Genomic DNA, 23,022 nt, shown 5'->3' with positions numbered 1-23,022 from the left:
CTTTTTTTATCATCCGAACAAACTCAGCGAACATTAACGAGTGCATGTTTGACCTGTTTCAATCCTGCGTCTGTTCTCGCTCCTCTTTGCTCCTTCAAAGGAGGACCTTTCAAGTGCTTCCAGCTCAAATTTATCACGACAAGATAATCCCCTCCTTCATTAGTTGTCTGTGAGGAGCACTTTGTTGGTGTGAGACTGTCTGATAAAGCTGAGATGCAACGAGCCACATTCGCATAATAAGCTCTACTCGTCCTCCAAAGCTAAGTGACAATGAACAGGTTTCAGTGAAGCTTTCTAACAGTTAAGAAGGCCTATTAGTGTCTTCTAAAGCAATGGTTCTCAACCACGACGCCCAAAATAAAGGTTCCAGAGAGCAGGGACCCCCACTGTAGCTGAAGGTGGTTGAACACAGACATGAACATTGAAGAACAGTCATGTGGAGACAGGGTCATCTATAAGGGGGAATAAAGGGGAGAGATTTTTGGGTTCCATCCATAAAGTCAGCAAAATGATGATCTATTGTTTATTAATCTGTGATAACCACATTTATTTATTCATCTGAATAATATCCACTGTTATCCAGGAATGTCTATTATTATTATTAGTCATCTTAAAGATGGAAATCCTTGTTTTAATCAGAAATAAAATGATTTAAAAGTGAACAAAAATGGTGGAAAAGGTGGTGAAATTGGATTTTAAAAACCACAGAAATTGGTTAAAAGTTGCAAATTAGAGTGGACAAAAACAGACAGAAAAAGTGGTAAGTCTCAATATTGGAACAATTATTTTAAACTGGCAAATAATGGGCATGACAAATTATGAATGTGGTTACATTGGAAAAAATAAGCATGACATATGGTTAAAAGTGACAATAATGGCTCAACATATGTGACATTAGGTGGAAAAGTGGTGGAAAGGGTTTGAAAGTGTTGAAAATGTCTTGAAAGTGTAAAAATTATGCAGAAAAGGCATTGAAATGTGATGGAGAAGTGTCAGAAATGTGAGTAATGTAGCAAAAATACATTAAATGTAGCAAAAATATGGCAAGAAAAAGTGTTGAAAATAGGTTACAATATGACAAGTTTGGTGTTGTTGCAGAAAAAGAGTAAAAACAAGCAAAAATGGGCTCAAATTGTTCAAAAATTATACGACCCCAAGGTTAAGAAAGCCCTGTTCTAAACGCTCCTTCTTTCTAGCTCTAGACAGAGGGCGGGGCTATGTGGTGAGGGCGGAGGGAGAGAGGGTGGATGATTTCACGGGTTCGATGTGTCGTTAAGTGCAACATCTGGCACTGGTGTGTTCTCAGACAGATGTGCAGCAAGTCACAGCCCGAGACAGTTACGCATCCTCTGGTGGTGTCTGAGAAACACTTGGCATGCAGCAGTACTATACCGGTGTGGGTACAGTGTGTTCCATCCATCCATTCATCCATCCATCCTTTCATCCTTTCATCCATCCATCCATTCACCCATCCATCCTTTCATCCTTTAATACAACAATCCATCCATCCATCCATCCATCCATCCATCCATCCGTCCATCCTTTCATCCTTTAATCCATCCATCCATCCATCCATCCATTCTTTCATCCATTCATCCATCCATCCATCTATCTTTTCATCCATCTATCCATCATCCATCCATCCATCCATTCTTTCACCCATCCATCCTTTCATCCATCTATCCATCCATCCATCCATTCTTTCACCCATCCATCCATCATCCATCTATCCATCTATCTTTTCATCCATCTATCCATCCATCCATCCATCCAGGGACAGACAAAAGCAGTGACTGAGTGAGTGACAGAATCCAAACAAACATGCATTACTCACTAAAGATATGGATTTATAACTGTTATTCATACAGTGATAATTCTAAGCTCTCATTTTAAATGAATGCCCTTAAATCATGTACATTAATGCTTCCTTTATTTTGTTCATTCCATTCAAAAGTTAAATATGTAAAATGTAATACTGAGCAAAATACCAGAGTCTTTGCTAATATCATTAGATCTCTGAAGCTAAGCAGGTCTGGCTCTGGTTAATAGTTGGATGGAGACCACTGAGAATTCCAGGTGGTATCTGTCATTGTGTCCTTTGGCAAGGCACTTCACCCACATTGCTTAGTCTGAATGCAGTGTGTGAGTGAGTGTTGGTGGTGGTTGGAGGGGCTGATGGTGCACTATGGTAGCCTCGCTTCTGTCAGTCTGCCCCAGGTCATCTGTGGCTACATTAGTAGCTTACCGCCACTAAGTGTGGAGTGAAAGAATAATGCCTTAACTATGTAAAGAGCTTTGAGTGTCTATGATAAAGTGCTATATAATATCCAATGCATTATTAATATTATTATTATTATTAGTGTCTTGTAATGCATTGATCCACTGCACACATGGGTCACAATTTAGTGTGAATGTGCACAATGACTGCAAAAACACACAATAACAATAAAAATACACAAAACTAAAGAAAAATAAACGAAAGGACAAATAACTCAACTCAATTTTATTTATAGAGCCCTTTAAGGCAACCACAGCTGGCACAAAGTGCTGTACACAATAAATACAAACAACAGCACAACTGTAAATTAAGTAAGTAAAACAAGAATGAAAACGGATGTAATTATAAAATACAACAGTGAAAAGAGACAAGCCACAGGAACCCAAAACAGGAGCTGAGTTTCATACACAATCACTCTAAAACACAGAAAAATAGACAAATCGACAACAAACTTTCGCAAAAATGATTTTAAAAACCCAAAACCATGCACACAAAATGAAAGACAATACACAAAAGGACAGAAGATAAAGTCTAAAACACACAAAATGACAACAAAAATACACAAAATGAGTCAAACACATGAAATGAAAAAAAAAAAATGCACAAAACAATGAAGTGACTCCTTAAACATGCAAAATGACAAAAAAAATAAATAAAAAAATACATACACAAGGAAACAAAATACACAAAATGACAAAAACCTAAAAGACAAGATACACAAAATGACAGAAAAATACACAAAATGAAAGAAAAATTAACAAAACGACAAATAAATACACAAAAAATTTACAAATCAACAACAAAATTTCGCAAACATGACTTTGAAAACCCAAAACCATACACACATTAAAAACAATACAGAAAAGGTCTAAAACACACAAAACAACAACAAAAATACACAAAACGATTCAAACACATAAAATGAAAATAAAAAACAATAAATTCACAAACCGATAAACTGACTTCTAAAACATGCAAAATGACAAAAAATACATACACAAAAACAAAACATACACTAAATGAGAGAAATCTAATGTAAAAGACAAGATACACAAACTTACTGAAAAATAGGCAACAAAAACACAAAAAATTACTCTAAAAACATAAAAAAATCAGAAATAAACAAAACAACTAAAACGTACACCAATAAAAATGCAAAAAAATGTTTTTTGCCCTGTTTTTTTTCTAAATTCTGAGACGAATGTTGATCATGTGATCAGATACAATCACATGTTTGTGGCCGTGCTGTGATAAAAGTTGTGTTTTAAAGTCTCCACAATGTCTATTAGCAATTATGTGTCCCATATTATGCTAAATTTAGTTTGTAAAGTACATTGTGTTAATTTCAGGAAGCACGGTCTGACACACACACACACACACACACACACACACACACACACACACACACACACACACACACACACACACACACACACACACACACACACACACACACACACACACACACACACACACACACACACACACACACAGGTTAAAAGCCTTTCATTAGTGTCTCTTCTGCTTTCCTCCCAAACCCAAAATACTGCCTTTATGAAGATCAGTGTGAATAAAATGCTGAGTGTGAATAAAATGTTGAGTATGAATAAAACGCTGAGTGTGTGTGAGCATGTGGAATCAATGAGTGACACTTTCTACTATATCTAAATGAATGCAATGTTTGGTCGTATCAGGCTGTATCTCTGCTGTAATGGCAGTGGATGTTGTTGTAATTGCAGAGTGATAAGTGGCGAGTACGGGGGCGGGCGGCGGCGGCGGCCATCACACATTATTAAAGAGGTCACGGCAAATTGGTGTTGAACAGAAACACATTTGACCCGTCCCTTAACGCAGAGCCTTGATCTGATTATTGGCCTTTATTAGCCACTATTAGCCATTGTCAGGCAGTGAGATCACAACTTACAACAGGGAGCGAGTGTGTGCTCACGGGCAGGAGTATTATTGCCTATTTTGTTTGCCGTTTTGAATGTTTTTCTTTTTAGTTTTTAACTTGTATTCATCTTGTTTATTTTCGTCGTACTTTTTGTCGTATTTTTTTTGTAATTTAGCGTTTTTTCAAGTCACAAAACAACAAAAAAATTACTCTGATAACCCAAAATGACAACAAAATTGACCCTAAAACACACAAAAATACAAAACAACAACAAAAGTACACACATTTGACACGGAAAGGAGTAAATGTGCATATTTTTGTTGTCGTTTTGAATATTTTTTAAGTTTTAAACTTTCTGTAATTTTGTATATTCATTTAGTGTATTTTTGCTTTTTTAATTGTATTTTTTTATTTTTTTGCTTTTTTCAGTGTATTTTGCCATTTCTTCATGTATATTTCTGTTATTTGGGGTGTTTTCTGAGTCATTTTGTGCATTTAATTTGGGGCAAATACAAACTTAGACTGATGGCCCATATCTGTTGCCCATGTCTGCTCAATAATCTCATAAAAACAAGTTAAAATAAGCTCTTTACGTCTTCAATTACAACTCAATAACGATGACGGTGGATCATTTTTTTCAAATTTCGATTAAAATTACAATTATAATTTTTTCCCCCCCTGAAAGTCAATTACAATTACATTCCTAAACATTAAAGTTTGAAATCAATTAATCACAATTACTGCGTATTTAATAAATAACCTCATAAAACACAACCTTCCTCTTGTGTTAGCTTTCTGTTAGCATCTCTTATGATAACGGGTCAGTTTGACCCATGTAAAATACAGTAAAATGAAAAAAAAAAATAAAATGCAAAATACATAAAAAATACATTTTTTACATTTATAAGTTTTACCTCTGAAATTTGGGGGTTTTTTTAATAATTTTTTCTGCTCGCTGTAAACCGTCTTTGAGTTTTCTTTGTAAAGCGCTATACAAAACTGATTTATTATTATTATTTTTACTTTATTTTAACCCCAGTTTGAGTTTCCTCATCATATTTTAACTAGTTTTTATGATCTTATATGACGGCCTTATCTCAGAAAAAAAATCTACGTTTCCATTTGTTATGCCTTGCCTTTGAAATGTGGGTGTTTTTCACATTTTTTTCAACATATTTTTTGGTAAATTACAATTATAATTATGTCATGGTTGAAATTAATTATCAATTACGCGATTACAGTTATTCTGCTCACTGGTGTGTGTGTGTGTTCATTCATCAGTACACAGAGGTTTGCACCAATCGTCATGAAGCTGCTCTAAATTCTCCCGCCGTCGTCCTCATTATTGTCAAAGTGTTCAGGCTAATTTAAGCGAGCAGAGGAATAAAAATCAGCAGCTCGGCGACGTCGCGGATAATGAATCAGACTAATCTCATCCAGCTGCAGCCACACACACACACACACACACACACACACACACACACACACACACACACACACACACTTTGTAGCGTTTCCAACAATGGGAAGTAAGTGTTTTTCTCTTGTTTTGCCAACTGTGCCTTTCAGACACAGTAAAGGGAACGTTTAGCCCTGATTCACTCATAAAAGTGAAGCCATAACTCATTAAATAGTCACAGACTTGCCTTTTTAGAAAGGAAAAGTTTTTTTTTTGTTTTTCAATCTCTGATTTTAATGTTTACTAGAGCCTCAGAATGTTTTTGATCACAGATTTACTTTGAAATACCTGATGCTGACATTTTAGTCCAGTGGTTCCCAAACTCTTCCAGCTGTGCCCCTCTTTGAAGAATGAAAAACTCTCCGGTCCCTCCATCGCAATAAAACGTAGAAAAAAATTGTGAAAAAAAAGTAAGATTTTTTTTTAAAAACTTTCAATTCAGCAAAACTTTCAGTTTTTCAGTGATTTTTCTTTTTCTAATCGTCTCCGCCAAGTGTCAAACTCGAGGCCCGGGGGCCAAATCTCGCCCTTTAGAGTATCAAAATTGGCCCATCAGTAAAAAACGACATGAGTATTGAATAATTGTGTAAATGAATAAGTAATCCAGTTCAATGAAACTACACAATATTTACAATTTTAATCACAAAAACGCTCGTCTTAAAAAAAAAAAATCCTGTAATTTCTTACAAAATCACACAAAGTTTCCCATAATTTAACACACATTTATCACAAAATTATAGAATTTACTGTAGAGGTGATGATGCAGCACTGATATCTGTCACTTATTCTCTGTCTATTAATTACTGTATCAATTACATGTGGAAGTGTAAACTAGGTTCAAAAAGGTTAAAATTGTTCTTTTTTCTTCACTTATTTAATCTGCAGCACACTTAAGATAAAAATCCTCCTGGTCGAGAGGATGAAAGGTTTGATTCATGTTAGAATGTTGTTTTATTTAATATTTATTTAATGTATTTTTGTTTTTCTCAACCAAGGTCATTGTCATTGATGTTTTCCATAGATGAGGGAAGATAGAGGTCATATATATTATGATAAAACGGTTTTTTAATATTCATATTTTATTATCACATGACCTGTTACAGAAGTGATTCATTTCAGGTGGAGAGAGATTATTATAATAATAATTATAATAATAATAATAATAATAATAATTATTATTATTATTATAAATTGTGATTTATGATGAAAGATTTTTGTTAGACTAAAACAAATAAACTGAAACTGATTATTAGTATTATTATTACTAGTATTATTAGTATTATAAATTGTGATTTATGTTAGACTGTAACAAATAATGAACTATTATTATTATTATTATTATTATAAATTGTGATTTATGATCGAAGATTTGTGTTAGACTGTAAAAATAATGAATTATTATGATTATTATTATTATTTTTATTATTATTATTGTTGTGGGATCTAATCAGAAGGAAAGTTTTCTTATACTAGACTTGAGAAAACACTTGAATTTTCATTATTATTTATTAAAAAAATTCAAAGGTTTTGATCCACAGAGTGGTATAAAATATTATGTAATAATAAAGCTATATAAAAACCTGAGCGTTGCCACAGAGTATCCAGACACTAATAACGACTCATTGCATTTATTTATTTCCTCTGTCTGAAACATCAAAGTAAAAGAAACATAATCATGAATCACTGCTCTTGTCCCGTGGTTAACGGCTTCATAAACCTGTTGTTAACAAGAGTTTAAACCGTGCTTTGATTGGAAAACAGGTTAAACTTTAATATCTTTCACAAAGAGAAATATAAATGTTCCAAAGCCTGAAGCAACGCCTTGATCACAACAGGTTTAATACAGGTTTAATAGCACAAAGGAGAGAAAAGTTAAAGGCCAGTGTGCATCACCGACTCATGAAGAAATGATGCTTCAACCTTTGATAACCTTTTCACATATAAAATAAAATCTAACCAGTATCCAGAAGTTTCTGCTTAATTAGAATAAATATCTGCCTTTTTTTCCTCCAACAAATCCCTTAAATCAGGTGTTTTTAGTGCTTGTTGGTAAGTGAACATGTGGTCACGTGACCAACGTTGTGTTGCTGCTAACCTCTAACACGCTCTATCTGCTACAGGTGTGCACGTCCTTGATATCGCCTGGAGAGTGGCTTAATCTGGCAACTGGAGGCCAGTTGGCCACCGCTCCTATATTTACACAGAGCTCACATCTTCTTCCTGCCAACCTGGCAACTGGGCTTTATTCCTGGCAACACGGTTTGTTACTGTCAGCTTTGGAGTTTGTGTGGAGACGTCTTAGAAGTCGAGGATTGGGTTTTAAAGAAAATGCAGAAATTAAATTCCGTAGTAAAAAAAAAAAAAATAAATCTTTTGTTTCTCATGCTATGTTCCATTTAGTCATACGCGGCGTTTGCAGGGGCGGGGGGGGCATTGCCCCCCCAGTGATCAAAAGTTTTCATTTAAGTTTTCCCAAATTCATTTGGAAAAATAAAATTCTTAAAGGAGACATATCATGCTTTTAAATTCTTTCTTTTTACATATAAATCATACAGTTGTGGTCTATATAAAGTAGAACTGCACTGCTTGGGTCTAAATTCCTCATTATTATAGCTCCACCCCTTTTCTACCCTTTTCTGATGTGCTTCTGAGAGCAACTCGTTTTGGTGCGGTCTCTTTAAATGCAAATGAGACACTTCATACCCCGCCCCCTCTCCAGGTTGCAGAGATGACACTCGGTTCAACTCCACCCTGCTCGGCCATTTTTGTAGTTTGATAGAAGAGATATGATTATGTAGCGGCGCATAAACTTTTTATTCACACATTATTTACACAATGTCAACAACAGAAGACTTGTCCAGCCAGCCTTACATGTTTGAGCCAGAGTCTGACCCAGCGGAGCGAGATGAAAATGAAGATGATGAACCTGCAGAACCCTAACAAGTGAGCTAACACAAGCGCCAAGCTAACACTAGCGCCAAGCTAACGTCACAAAATGCATTTTAATACAGTCTTTTCGGAGACAAAAACAGCAAAATGAAATGAGTTAAATCACGTAGGCCATATCATCAAGGATCTAAAACGAGCACACAGCGCTAACATATGAAGACGGTGCAACTGCTAATGCTAACAAAACAATGACAGGGACGTCTTATCATCACACTTTTTAGCGTTATTTACAGCTTACCGAAGTGCTCTGTTCGTCGTCTCCAAAGATAGAAGGAATTGAACCCTCAATCAGACAAAGTCTTTTGGCAAATCCTTCTTTATACTGGTGGAGGTTGCAGAAGCAGTCATCCTTGAAGTGCTTCACGCACACAAAAATGACCTTACCCACAGATGTGGGTACATTTCAGTGAAAAACAAAACTCAACCAGGCACTTTGAAAAGGTTCTGATGCTGGGAGACGGTGTAATGAAGCGTGTGGGTTACTACATCCAACAACCCAACATTTTGACTTATCCTCTCTTAACTTCTGCATCCTTGAGCTTGGACTACAAAATAAAAGCGAGAAATAAAAATGGCGGATTGCTCGAAGTGTTGGGCCTGGAGTAGATGTCCTAATTTGGCAGTTCCGCTGCAAATACTGTGATGTAATAGTTCAAAAAATGTAATAGAGAATAGAAAAATAGAAACAGATTGAAAAATATGACCAAAACAGAATATAAAGATATCTACGGAGCACCTGAAGAGACTAATTTGAACTTTTCTGTACTTCTAAGCACTAAATATACAACAAAATGCATTTAAAGGCTAAAAAAGTGGATTTAGCATGATATGTCCCCTTTAATATAATGTACATAATATGGCAAGAATCTCAAACTCCGCCTATGCATTTACCACAGAATTCAGAAGTCGGGGCTGGGAATGTGTTCCAGCGTTAAAGTTACAAAGTCGGAAAACAAGATGACGACATCTACAAAAACCGAAGACACATTCCTTCTGAACCCTTCAAACACGATGGATGAAAAGGAGGAAACTCACAGGAGCAGAAGGTAGTTGATGTTTTCATTTAGCGTATGTTCTTATTATTATATCAAACAGTACAAAAGCTTTTTGGTTTGTCTGTAGTAAACTAAAGGGCCAGCGCTCATAAATACGACGACGTAAAAAGAAGTTTGAGCACAACGAGATTAAATTCATAATAATTTGAGAACAAAGTCGTAATTTTAGGAGAATCAAGTCGTATCTTAATAAAATCAGAACTTTATTTGATTAACGTCGTAATATTTTGCTAATTGTCTTAATTTCCTTAGATTAAAGTCGTAATATTGCGAGATTAAAGTTGTAATATTTTGAGAATAGAGTCGTAATCTTATTAGATTAAAGTTGTAATATTTTGAGAATAGAGTCGTAATATTTTGAGGCTAGAGTTGTAATTTTATTAGATTAAAGTCTCGATATTTTGTTAATTGTCTTAATTTCATTAGATTAAAGTCGTAATATTGCGAGATTAAAGTTGTAATATTTTGAGAATAGAGTCGTAATCTTATTAGACTAAAGTTTTAATATTTTGAGATTAAAGTCGTAATATTTTGAGGCTAGAGTTGTAATTTTATTAGATTAAAGTCATAATATTTTGAGAACAGAGTTGTAATTTTATTAGATTAAAGTCATAATATTTTGAGACTAAAGTTGTAATTTTATTAGATTAAAGTCTCGATATTTTGTTAATTGTCTTAATTTCATTAGATTAAAGTCGTAATATTGCGAGATTAAAGTTGTAATATTTTGATAATAGAGTCGTAATCTTATTGGACTAAAGTTGTAATATTTTGAGATTAAAGTTGTAATATTTTGAGAATAGAGTCATAATTTTATGAGAATAAAGGCGTTTCTTTAAAAACCGATAATGGTAGCGCTCAGAATTCCCTGTTTAAGTGAACGCAACTAACAGCGATCACCATGTGTGAAACCTAAAGAGAAATACATTCTCACTAAATGCTCCACATTCTCTGTAATATTCGTGAAATATTACGACTTTAATGTCATTGTTTTTATTTTAATGCAGCCCTAATACATCATCGTATATAACCAGTGCAGATATAAAATGTCTAAATATGTTGATGTGAGATCATTTTTCTCAATGTCTGCAGTTGTTGGAAAAACAGGATTTGCATAACATAGATTTGATATTAGTAAGAGTTGATATTTTGTGTTTTCTCAGTGTGTGTGCGTGTGTGTTTGACTCCAACACTCTTTTTTTTTAATTTAAATTTTATTTATTTTATTTTTGGACCAGTTACTGTGTCTGCCCAAAGATTGTTTGATTGATTTAAATGTGTTAAAGATTTAAAAAATACAAGGAAACTGATAGAAACAGTGATGAAGGATGGCTTTGAATAAATAAAGGTGTTCCCATCTCCACAATGTTACTCTGGCCTAAACACAAAATGCAGTAAATCACCTCTACAGCATCTAGGGCTGGGCCATGTGCAAAAAAACCTCATATCTCAAAATGTTTTCTCAAATTGTTGATATATCTGTATATAAATCTGGATATTTTTTTTATTTATTTCTTACTTTGTGTGTTTTTAGTGTTTTTTAAGTCATTCTCTCTCAGCGTGTGTGTTGGTTGTTTGTTCTTTCTATTATTCAGTAGAGGTCCACTGATATATCAGCCAGCCAATATATCGGGCCGACATACAGACTTTTTCAAGATCAGCCATTGGCAAAAAAAAAAAAAAATGTTTGGTTTTTTTTAGACCATCACCAACACTTTATTATAGGGAGGATATAAAAAGGAATGGGTGGTAATACCTAAAACTGGTATTTAGTTTAAATCCACTACTTACACATTATATATTGCATAATGTTGTCATGCTTTACTGCTACTTACCCGTCCTGTACTTTTTGTTTTACTTGGCTGTGTACGGGTATATTTAAAGTTCAATAAATGTATTTAATTTAATTTCTAAATCATACATTTATATTATGAGTGTTTCAATCGATTTTCATAATCAGTGTGCTTTAAAAAAGTATATATCGGCCTCAAATATCGGCTTCAGATATCGGCCATCGGCTGAATTTTTTATTTTTTTTAAATCGGTATTGGTGTGTTTTTGTTGTCATTTTGTGAGTTGCTGGTAATATTTAGTACGATTATCAATTATCAATGTTTTAATATTTGTTAATTTTCCTCTCTCTCTCTTTCTCAAGAACCCCCCGTCGTGCCATCGCGTACCCCTATTTGAGAAACACTGCTCTAAAGGACAGCACGTGTGAGTGAGTTCTGTAGTGTGGCTTGTTTAGGGGAAGGTCTGGGTTAGGCGTCACACACTCAGAAATCCATCTAACTGAGCTTCAATGACAACAGCTGTAAAAATAGATTGTACCAATAACCCCAGTATAATGCAGCTCTACTGACCAACTCACTAGTATCTAATGTGTTGGATGGTCTTTTACCATCTGCTGCTTTTCCTTTTCAAGGTCACATGGACATGTTAACACCTGATTTTCCTCCATTATTTCATCCTTTCGCTGATAATAAACCTGCTCTATTATTATTATTATTATTGTTATTATAAAACTGCTCTATATTGGTCAGTTTTACAAGCATTTGACATTAAACCACATGTGTACAGGTTTGGTAGCACCAACAGTGTACAGTATGCTCTAATATATTCCTATACACCACTCCTCAGCAGTGTGTGTGTGTGTGTGTGTTAAGGCGAGCTCTGCTGCATTAATGAGACCTTATGTTCCACAATAGATTCCATCACCTCCACCCAGGCCTGATTGAAGCCACGCTCTCTCAATTTCAAAAAAAATCTCTCTCTCTCTTTCCAGTCACACCAGAATCTTTTACTGGACCTGTTCCCCACACCTCCCCTGGCCTCCCACAGTGACAGAGAGGGAAGCTTAAGCTGAACGTGGGATGAATATTGAATGGCACTGTGACAGATTACAGCAGTAATAGACACCCTGGCCAAATCCTCACAAGGATTACAATGGTATTTCCAAATGGTTCAGGGTCGTCCAGAGGTCGTTCAGCTCGGTCAGCAGCAGTCAACAACGTGCACGCTCACGCCCGTGTGTGTGTGTGTGTGTGTGGAGGAGGAGTCAGGATTCAAGGATGAGATTCTTTCACTTGAATTTGTTAAACTGAAGTAAGAAAATATTTAAAAATCCAGGTTTTAAACACGTTTTAAACTGTGTTCTACACATGATTCATAGACAAGTCATGTCTATAATAGTTCTAACGCTTGTTTGAGAACCAAAGAATTAGGGATAGATACTGTATGTGGTGACGATTATCTTCTTTTAAGAGCAAATGATTTATTAATCTGGGAGGCCTGCATTATGTCTTTATTTAATTAAAAAGAGTTTTTCATTCTTAGTGAGAAGCTTTTTAGTCAAACTGGTAAAGTTTCACCAAATCATGATGAGCAAAAACAATCATCAGTTCTCCCCAGGAAACCAAATAAGTCATGAGCACCGCTACTTATTTAGGATGCATTTTGTGTGTTTTTTCAGTCATTGTGTGTTTATTCAGTCATTGTGTGTTTTTGGAGTCATAGTGTGTCTTTGTGGTCATTTTGCGGGTTTTTCGAGTCATTGTGTGTCTTTGTGGTCATTTTGCGGGTTTTTCGAGTCATTGTGTGTTTTTGTGGTTATTTTGTGGGTTTTTTCAGTCATTGTGTGTTTTTTCAGTCATAGTGTGTTTTTGTGGTTATTTTATGGGTTTTTTCAGTCATTGTGTGTTTTTGTGGTTATTTTGTGGATTTTTTCAGTCATAGTGTGTTTTTGTGGTTATTTTGTGGGTTTTTTCAGTCATTGTGTGTTTTTGTGGTTATTTTCTGTTTTTTCAGTCATTGTGTGTTTTTGTGGTTATTTTGTGTGTTTTTTCAGTCATTGTGTGTTTTTGCGGTTATTTTGTGGGTTTCTTCAGCCATCGTGTGTTTTTGGAATCATTTATTGTGTCTTTGTGGTCATTTTGTGTGTTTTTGGAGTCATTTTGTGGTTTTTTTTTCGAGTCATAGTGTGTTGTTGTGGCCATTTTGTGTGTTTTTCAAGTCATTGTGTGTTTTCTTGCTGTTGTTTTTATGTTTTTTTCTGTCCTATTATTATTGTTTTGGAGTAAGATACATCTTCTATATTGATTACAGTCCTGAATCCTAAAACAAAATAGCTGCATAGCCCTCACTAATATTACGGTATATTCGTTTGAATAGTGTTTATATGCAACAGAAACTATAATAGTAAAATGTCAGAAATGTTTCCACACATAAAGCAGCAGCAGCAACAGTCACTGTGAGTGAGAAAGAGCAAAAGAAACGTTAACGGATGCTTTGTTGCTAAACCACTGGGAGGGAACGCCACTGTTTTCCACTTCAGGCCCCTCAGTCCAAGCCGCCCCGTGGAATAGTTAGAGGTTATGAGGTGAGACGATGTGTAAACGTTCCTCACATTCACTGACAGCCGTTTAGGGGATTGATGAGCCTTAAAACAACGGCAGGGGAAGCCCTACAAACTATTTCACTCTCCATTATGTTTCATAGAGCGCTGCGGGCCCCGTGGGTACCGCTGGTTCCTCTCTGTAGGACATGCTTTACCTTTAGGAACAATGTGAGCACATAGATACAGAGTAAACCTTTACAGGCTACAGGATAACATAGGGAACAGTATGCTTTACATGTTCTCTTAGTTCTAAACACAGTCACCAAAATGACTTTATGGAATGTTTTATGTGTGACAACTGGATTTCTGCATGTTTTTCATGCTGCTTGGCACATATTTGTGTGGATGTGCTAGGAATGAACTGCAAACTGATGTATGTCAATAGGATTTAGCACCTGAACCCTTAACCATCATCTTCTTATAACACGTAACTAAACAAAATAGCTTCTAAGTGTGAAAGTCGTGTCCCGCACCACAAAAAGAATTGCATATTTCTTTTTGTGACTTTTTTTTCTTAACGTGCGCTACTCAGCACCCAAAAGGCCTCAATTTAGCTTGTTTTTATGAGATTGTCGCCCATGTCATGGGTCCTCAGTCTAAATTAGTGTGCCCCCCAAGTAAATGCACAAAATGACTCTGAAAACACTCAAAATGACAGAAATATATGCAAAGAAACAGCAAAATACACTGAAAATAGCATAAATGAACTAAATGCCTAAAAAAAATAGACAGAAAAATGCAACAAAACAACAGAAAAATGCATAAAAGGACAATCAAGATAAACAAAATTCATAACACAAAACAAAGATTCACAAACAGCAAAAAAAAATCACAGAAAAACATAAAACAACAATAAAGACACAAACCCTGTTCTGTATTAATGACTTCACTTTATTTATATGAAGAGCTTTATTAATAGCGTTCTAAAATAGTTTCTTCCAAATTTTATGTGATTTTTTGCTGTGGGGCGCCCTTAGAATTTTTTTTAAGAGTTTCTTAGAGTCTTTAGTCCAACGTTTGTTTGACTTCATCCTTTTTTTGTTGCTACAGCATCCTGACATCTACTGTAAATGTCAGAATTATGATCTTTATTAATAAAATGTTCAATCACAGATGGAAAATAAAACCAACAAACCTGTAAGTATAAAAATTACACTCATAGACAGATGAGTCTTTGTCAGAATGAATCAAAAAGAATGTGAATATGTGTTTGTTTGTTTGCAGGGCAGCTTTGTGTGTGTGTGTGTGTGTGTGTGTGTGTGTGTGTGTGTGACAATCTTTATGTGAATGTAAACATGTTATATAAGCTCAGTCTATTTTCATTTATGCATTGTGTTGAAAAATGTGTAACTTCTTGCACCAGCTAATAAGTGCTAAACCTTTGAATGCAGCAGGACTCAGAAAGTTTCTCATAAACACTGAACCCTGCAAAGAAACACAGAGTTGAATTAAAAAACTAAGCGTTCAGGCTCTAGTTTGACACATTAAATAAAGATAAATATGTCAAAACTGTGGAGAACTCAGCCTTCAAATTCCTTCAAAAAACTCGGAACATTTTTACAATTTGCGCCCATTTTTGCTACATTACTCCCATTTCTGCCACTTCTCCATCAAATTTCAATGCCTTCTTTGCACATTTTCATCACTTATAAACCATTTCCACCACTTTTCCACCTAATGTCACATATGTTGACCCATTATTGTCATTTTGAACCTCTTTTCACCATATTTCATGCTTATCTTTGCCAATTTAACCACATTTTATAAATTGTCATGCCCATTATTTGCCAGTTTAAAATAATTTTTCCGATATTGATACTTTTAACCATTTTTAAACCATTTTTTCTGCCTATCTAATTTCAAACTAATTTCTGTGGTTTTTATAATCCCATTTCACCACCTTTTCCTCCATTTTTGGTCACTTTTAAAACATTTCATTTGTGATTAAAACAAGGATTTCTATCTTTAAGATGACTATAATAATAAATGTTCCTGGATAACAGTGGATATTATTCAGATGAATTTCAAACTAAGAGTATTTTTTTGAAAAATAAAGCCCATCTTTGCACCAAAACTTTTTGGTCGTTTTGCTACATCACTCACATTTCTTCCACGTTCAGCACTTATAAACCCTTTCCACCACTTTTCCATCTAATGTCACATATGTGGACCCATTATTGTCACTTTTAACCTCTTTTCACTGTATTTCATGCTTATCTTTGCCAATTTAACAACATTCATTTACTGGTTCAATAAACGGGAAAAGATTCAAACTCTGATGCAGCTGGTTATGATTTACAGTCCACGTAAACAGGACTGAATCATAACATAACCTAACCACTAGAGCGGACATGAGCTCGTCTGTGAACAGTCGCATTTACAAAGCCAATCAGAATCTTTGTTGACGATGACGTCAGGCCGTCAACACGGACACTGGTCTGTTCAACCATTCAACCATGGAGTAGAAGCTGTGTGTGACCACCTGGAGCTGTATGACACGAGGAGGTGGTAGCAGCAGGTAAAAGTCCTCTCTTTAGTTTTCATCTTTGAAAGTCGGCACTGAGCTAGGTTAGCATTAGCCGCTAATCACACTGGCCTTTTTTCACTGGTGGTTTATGTTTATGAGAGGAGAAAAAGGAGCGCAGCTCCTCGCTTCAGCAGGCAGTGAAACTCACCCAGTTGGGTGTGTGGCTGGTGGGTGGTGCTTCGCTTCAAACGCGCATATGAAGCAAATGGGGAAATTTTTTGATCTCGCGGAATGTTTTGTGCGGCAGACGCGTCCGGTGCCACAGAGGACCCATTTGGTGTGAATGCAGCATTAGCTTACCAATAAACAGGAAGAGATTCATCACCTTTACAATAAGTGTTGACTAGGCCACTATAATTCTTATTATTTGCCAGTTTAAACTAATTGTTCCAATATTGATACATTGAACCCATTTCACCACCTTTTCCACGATTTCTGGTCACTTTTAACCCATTTTTTTTCTCATTAAAACAAGGATTTAAGATGACTATGTACAAGATGCCAAATAATAGTAATCTTCCTGGAAAACAGTGGATAATGTGGTTATCACAGATTCATAGAACAATGGACCATCCACCTTTATTTTAGGGGTTGTATGCTGAAAAAGTTGGGAACCCCTGCTTTATAATGATGACTTTATTTCACTGTGTTTTGTTGGTGATGACCTTTCTACACAGAGCCGATAAACTAGGGCTGCATTGATCTCTCAATCAAACTGTCGTCTCTCATCAAACGCAGACTTTGGAGTTTTTCACTGAGCATTAAGAGCTGAGGTTGGACATGATCACCTCTTATCTCCAGGCTCAGAGTTCTGACATCACAAAGCTCCATCCTCATCTTTCTCTCCTTATCTCGACATTTCAACGTCAGATAAAACACTCCTACATGTGCTACACCTGCACAGACACATGGATCACTGTCACCTTCAGCCAATCCCAGCGCAGAGGGCTGCCCCGTCCCTTTGGTCCCACCCGTACAACCTCACAAATTAGTATGATGATTCCCAACCAAGGGTACACATGCCCCCAAGAGGAGTGGTGGCCTAGTGGGCTTGTAATCGGAGGGTTGCCGGTTCAAGCCTCACCTGGGCCATCACTGTGGGATGTTGAGCAAGTCCCTTAACCCCGAACTGCTCCCCAGGCACCGCAAAATGGCTGCCCACTGCTCCTCAGGGATGGGTTAAATGCAGAGGACAAATTCCATGTATGTAATAACATAATATTAATACTTAATAAAGAGGTACAGGAGCACATTGCAGGGGCACCTGAAAAAAAAGTTATTTTTTACATCTATTTTTGATTAAATTTACCACAAACTATTGCCTAATAAAATACTGTCATTTCTTGTAATTTATTGAAACAATATTAATTGATGCTGTAGAAGTCATTTATTCACACTTCTAAAAAGAGGCAGTATTGAAGTACTCATATGAAAGCTGCATTGTTTTTTTTTAATAATTTGATTAAACAGCAAAGGGAAAAATGGTAGGGAACTGATCTAAAAGGCCGGATTTGGCCCCCGGACCTCAAGTTTGACAACAGAAACTGAGCTGCAAGTGTGAAAATAAGGCAATCTCTATCACAGTGTTATCTGGTAAAGGTGACACGATGTGAGGAATGAATAAAGAATGATTAGAAAAGACAACAATTTGACAGAAAATAGATTAAATCCAACATTTTAAACAACCTAATGTTGACGTTTAACAGGATAGAAGAAGAAGAAGATATGCAGGTAAAAACACGCCCACCCCGACACCATAAAGCAAAGACTCCATTATGTGACGCAGAGAGAACGGAGGATAAAAACCTCCTCCCAGACGCTGTGATGTGCGCTCACTGCTGCTGTGTGTTCCCACTTGTTCCCTAAAGGAGGTGTGCTGCGTGGGCCGGCCTTTGTTTGCTGCTAACTTTTAAACACATTTCAGACTAATGCTCCTGCTGCTGTGTAATATGTCCTCACAGAGAGCCGTGGTGAGGCTGCAAACATGTGGAAACAATGTTATTTTTCAGCTGTATTCCAACCAAAAAAACACTTTGCACCTTTCTGTTTTCTTTGGTTTTTAAATCTGACTCCAGCTGATGCAGCTTTGACCAGAAGTTTTTAAAATCCATACACATAACAATCTGTTTTTATTCATCGTGGTTAAATAATACTGCACTTTTCTAGTTCTAGCTCATTAAGAATGCTGTAATTCAAACTTCTTGGGGTTTTTCCGCACTTTCAACTAAGGTGAACTTTCAAAATCTTTTATTCAAATCTACTCAGAAGCATCAGTTTTGCACCTGCAGGTGTGGGAATGTAAGTTCACACGTGGGTCACAAGCAGACGGACACCTTTTACACATCTAAAACAGCCCGGGGTCAAATTGACCCTAGATGAACACCACTGCGTGCAATACAATATGTGTTCAGCACATTGAAAAAATATCATCATTATATTTTTATGTTTAATCAATGGTTCCCATCAAATCAGGAAAAGTCATGAAATATGAAGCAAAAAAAAAAAAGTATTATTTTTTGAAATATTGATAAAAATTGAACGAGGTCAAATTGACCCCAAGGATAGTATGAGGGTTAATAGTCTGTAAACATGAAAAGGAATATAAGCCTAAAGTGATGCAGAAATAGTTAAACCCTTAATTGGAATTTGGAAAATGGAAGTTTCTTCTCTACAATGTTAAACACGTTTCAAACTCTCATTCCTTCATCTGTGGAACGCACAACCCATCTTTGTGGAGCGGGCATGGACTAACTGCAAACAAAGTCTTTTTGAGAGCTCTGTCACACTTTAAAGCACACACTCGCTCTCTGTACTGAATGTAGTGTTAACTTCTGAAAATATATGCAGACATGGTAAAAAAAAAACCAAACAAACAACTGTATTTAATTATGAAAAGAAGTCATTATTAAATATAGGTGCAGTTATTTAGTTTACCTGGTGATCTTTCCTTCTCTGACCCTGAGGAGAGAAAATAATCTTGTTTCCCCGTGAAGAGAATATTATTAGTGACTTGGAAACGACATAATTACCATTGGCAATGTTGTTAGTGATGAAATAAAGCCTTAAAGAATGTCTGTCGCTCACTGCTCTCTAATCACATCTCATTCCAACACTAGTGAAGATGTGTCAACCAGGCAACCACCAGGAAACTGCATCATCATCATCATCATCATCATCATCATCATCATCATCATGTAAGAGCAGAAAACAGGTAAGGCATAAAGATGAAGAATATTCAACTTTTTTTTCAGATAAAGCATGAAAATGGAAAAAAGTAGAACACTTATTTTTTCGATAAAGCTAGAGTAAGACATACATTTTGGTAAAAACATTTCAAACGCCTCGAAACAAAAGTAAGGCTATAGTGAAACATATAATAGCCAAAAAAAAAAACACCTTATAACTGAGGTAAGGTAAGGGATAAAAATGAGCAAAAAAATGTTAAACACCTCATAACGTAGGTAAGGCTATATATAGTAAGGCATACATTTTGGTAAAAAAAAAACACCACATGACGGAGGTTAGAGGTTAGATTTTAGTCCGGGGCGATGTCACGCATGAGAGTCGGGTTAGGTTTGGATTGGGCTTCAAGAATTTATTTATGTATTTTTTTTTCACATCTTTGAACAAAGCTACAAGCATCGTTTTTTTTTTTTTTTTAATTAATACGAAATCTGAAAATACATACATAGCACTGCGCGAAGGACGCTGAAATGCTCACCTTTGTGGGCGTGTCTGTTTGCATGTCAATCATGGCAGAAAGCTTCCTGGAGGCGTGGCTTCTGTGGCTCAGTGCCGCGTCAAATTCGTCATCAAAGTGGGAACGCGTCATCAAATTGTAGCGAGGTGTTTGGGTTCACCCTGTAGTAAGAATGGAGCAAAATCACCCTCTAACTAATGATTCAGGGAATCAATAAAAAAAACACTTTGGACATGTGTATTAATTAAATTAAATTAAATTAAATTGGGCTTTAAGCCTTTATTGGTCATGTATATGTTGTTACACATATATTGAAATTTGTCCTCTGCAATTTAACCCATGTCTGGGGAGCAGTCTGAAGCCCAAATAGCACTTTATGATGTTTAAAGCACAGAAAAGTCCATTTAGCTTAACATGAGCCCTTTAAATGTGGCCCAGGATGCAGTCAGACATAAAAATAGAATGGAAAGGGCTGGACTGAAGTAAGGCATAAATATGACAAAAATCTGACTAAACAATCATGTATACTATGTTCAGCTGCCTAGTATACACGTCTAATTATACTATTGTAGCACAGTGTGAGTGCCAGGGATGTGTTCTTGGTAATTAGTGATCCTGTGCCTCTGACAGCAGCATCCAGCTCAGTAGAAATAGAAATGGAAATGCAATTAACCAAAAGGAGCTTTTGAACTTTGAAAATCCTAAAGAGTCATAAGTTACTTCATAAGGAGAACTTTTCAAATTCACATTATTTCTGTTTCTCTAACTACAAACTTGTGACTTTCTCATTCTTTTCATGACTTGTGAGTGCGAGCGTTTAAAAGCCTGATTAAAATCAATAATGTGGTGAAGCTTAGAGCATTGCCACTGTGGAGATGTTCCTGTGCTGTGGTTGGGATGCAGCTCCAGGCCTCTGTCAGATCACTGAAGGTCTATTTAGCCATTCTACAGAGACACTGTCTTCTTCTTTTCCCCTTTATTCTTCTTCCCTGCCCGACACTTTCATTCTTTACCACTGAATGTGGGGGAAAATGATTGGCAGATGACTCCTGGGAAAAGAAGCTTGGCTCTTTTCCTCTCTCGGAGCTCACAGGATCACGACACTCAAACACACTGACAGGCAGAGTGGGCAAGCACACACACACACACACACACACACACACACACACACACACACACACACACACACACACACACACACACACACACACACACACACACACACACACACACACACACACACAGAGATACTTTCTTTCTTCAGGCAAGTCACACACAAAAGTGAAGCAAAAATAAAGACACACATAGGATTCAAGTTATTATTCACTAAAATATACCTCGAATATCTTTTTCGTTTATTCTGGGATTTAAAAAAAAAAAGTAGTTTTAAACATAACTTGTCTCCGATTATCTGTGATCGCAGACAATTTACGGAAACGGAAATAGCAATAGTAGTATTATTATTCATTGTTTTCAACAAAATCAAGCACAAATTGCACAATAACATTGGGAACGGGAATACATAGCCTCGTGGGCATTTTTTAGGACAATATCACACATTTACACACAATATTTCACCGTAAACGAGTGAACAAAAAGACCTAAGAGAAATGTCAATTCTCACAACGTAATGTGACGGACTTCAACTTCTGAAATGGAAATAGCTATGGTATGAGACACGGACTAAACCCTCACCGACGTGTTCAGGAATAACATCACACATTTACGCGCAATTATTCACGTTTTAAAGTTGTAGCAAACGGACAGACTCGTACGTGATTTCAGCATGTATAGTTTACATTTGGCACATATACAGTTTACAAATTTTAATTCTATAACAATAATTACCTCAAATAACCAAATTAAACACGTTTGCACAGCCTGTAATGACGGATTAGGAAAAGACAAGGAGACTAAAATGAAATATATATCGCAGCCTCTGTGTATGTTATCTAAACTGTAGATGTACTTTATTCATTAAGGTTCTTAACATTGGGGTAGAGACACTGGGAGGGGTGGTCAGATGCCTTCAAGGAACTAAGAATATTTTCCAGAATATAGTCAATGTTTGCTTATTTTTACTCTTTTTCTGCACCTACACCAAACTTGCCAAAATTCAACCTATTTTCATCTCTTTTTCTTGCCATATTTTTGCTCTTTTTAATGCATTTTTGCTGCATTACTCCCATTAATCTCATTCAATATGTTTTCTGCAATTTTTTTCCACTTTTAAGACATTTTCATCACTTATAAACCCTTTTTCATTGTTGTCACTTTTAACCTCTTTTCACTACATGCCCATTATTTGCCATTTTAAACTAATTGTTCCTACTTTTAAGCCAATATTGACACTTTTTGAACCCTTTTATAACACTTTTTCTCTCAGTTTTTGGCCACTCTAATTTAACCTATTTCTGTGGTTTTTAAAATCGCATTTCACCACCTTTTCCACCATTTTTGGTCACATTTAACCCATTTTATTTTCTGATGAAAACAAGGATTTCCATCTTTAAGATGACTATAATAATAATAAACTTCCTGTATGACAGTAGATATTATTCAGATGAATAAATAAATGTGTTTATCACAGATTCATAGAACAGTAGACCATAATTGACTGACTTTATGGATGGACCCCAAAAATCTCTCCCCTTTATTCCCCCTTATAGATGACCCTGTCTCCACATGACTGTTCTTCAATGTTCATATCTGTGTTCAACCACCTTCAGCTACAGTGGGGGTCCCGGGTCTCTGGAACCTTTAT

The 23,022-nt window shown here is 36.0% G+C and overlaps 1 protein-coding gene across 6 annotated transcripts in view; it reads right to left on the bottom strand.

Annotated features, from left to right (window-relative positions):
- The window catches only part of ntng1a (netrin g1a), a 183,985-nt gene that overhangs the window by 90,013 nt on the left and 70,950 nt on the right, over positions 1–23,022 (bottom strand). The gene's annotated exons all lie outside the window — the stretch shown is intronic.

The sequence above is a fragment of the Gouania willdenowi genome, chromosome 20 (assembly GCF_900634775.1).
Source record: "Gouania willdenowi chromosome 20, fGouWil2.1, whole genome shotgun sequence".
Lineage (NCBI taxonomy): Eukaryota > Metazoa > Chordata > Actinopteri > Blenniiformes > Gobiesocidae > Gouania > Gouania willdenowi.
Note: the sequence above shows the minus strand (reverse complement) of the source record. Positions and strands in the feature narration are given on the sequence as shown.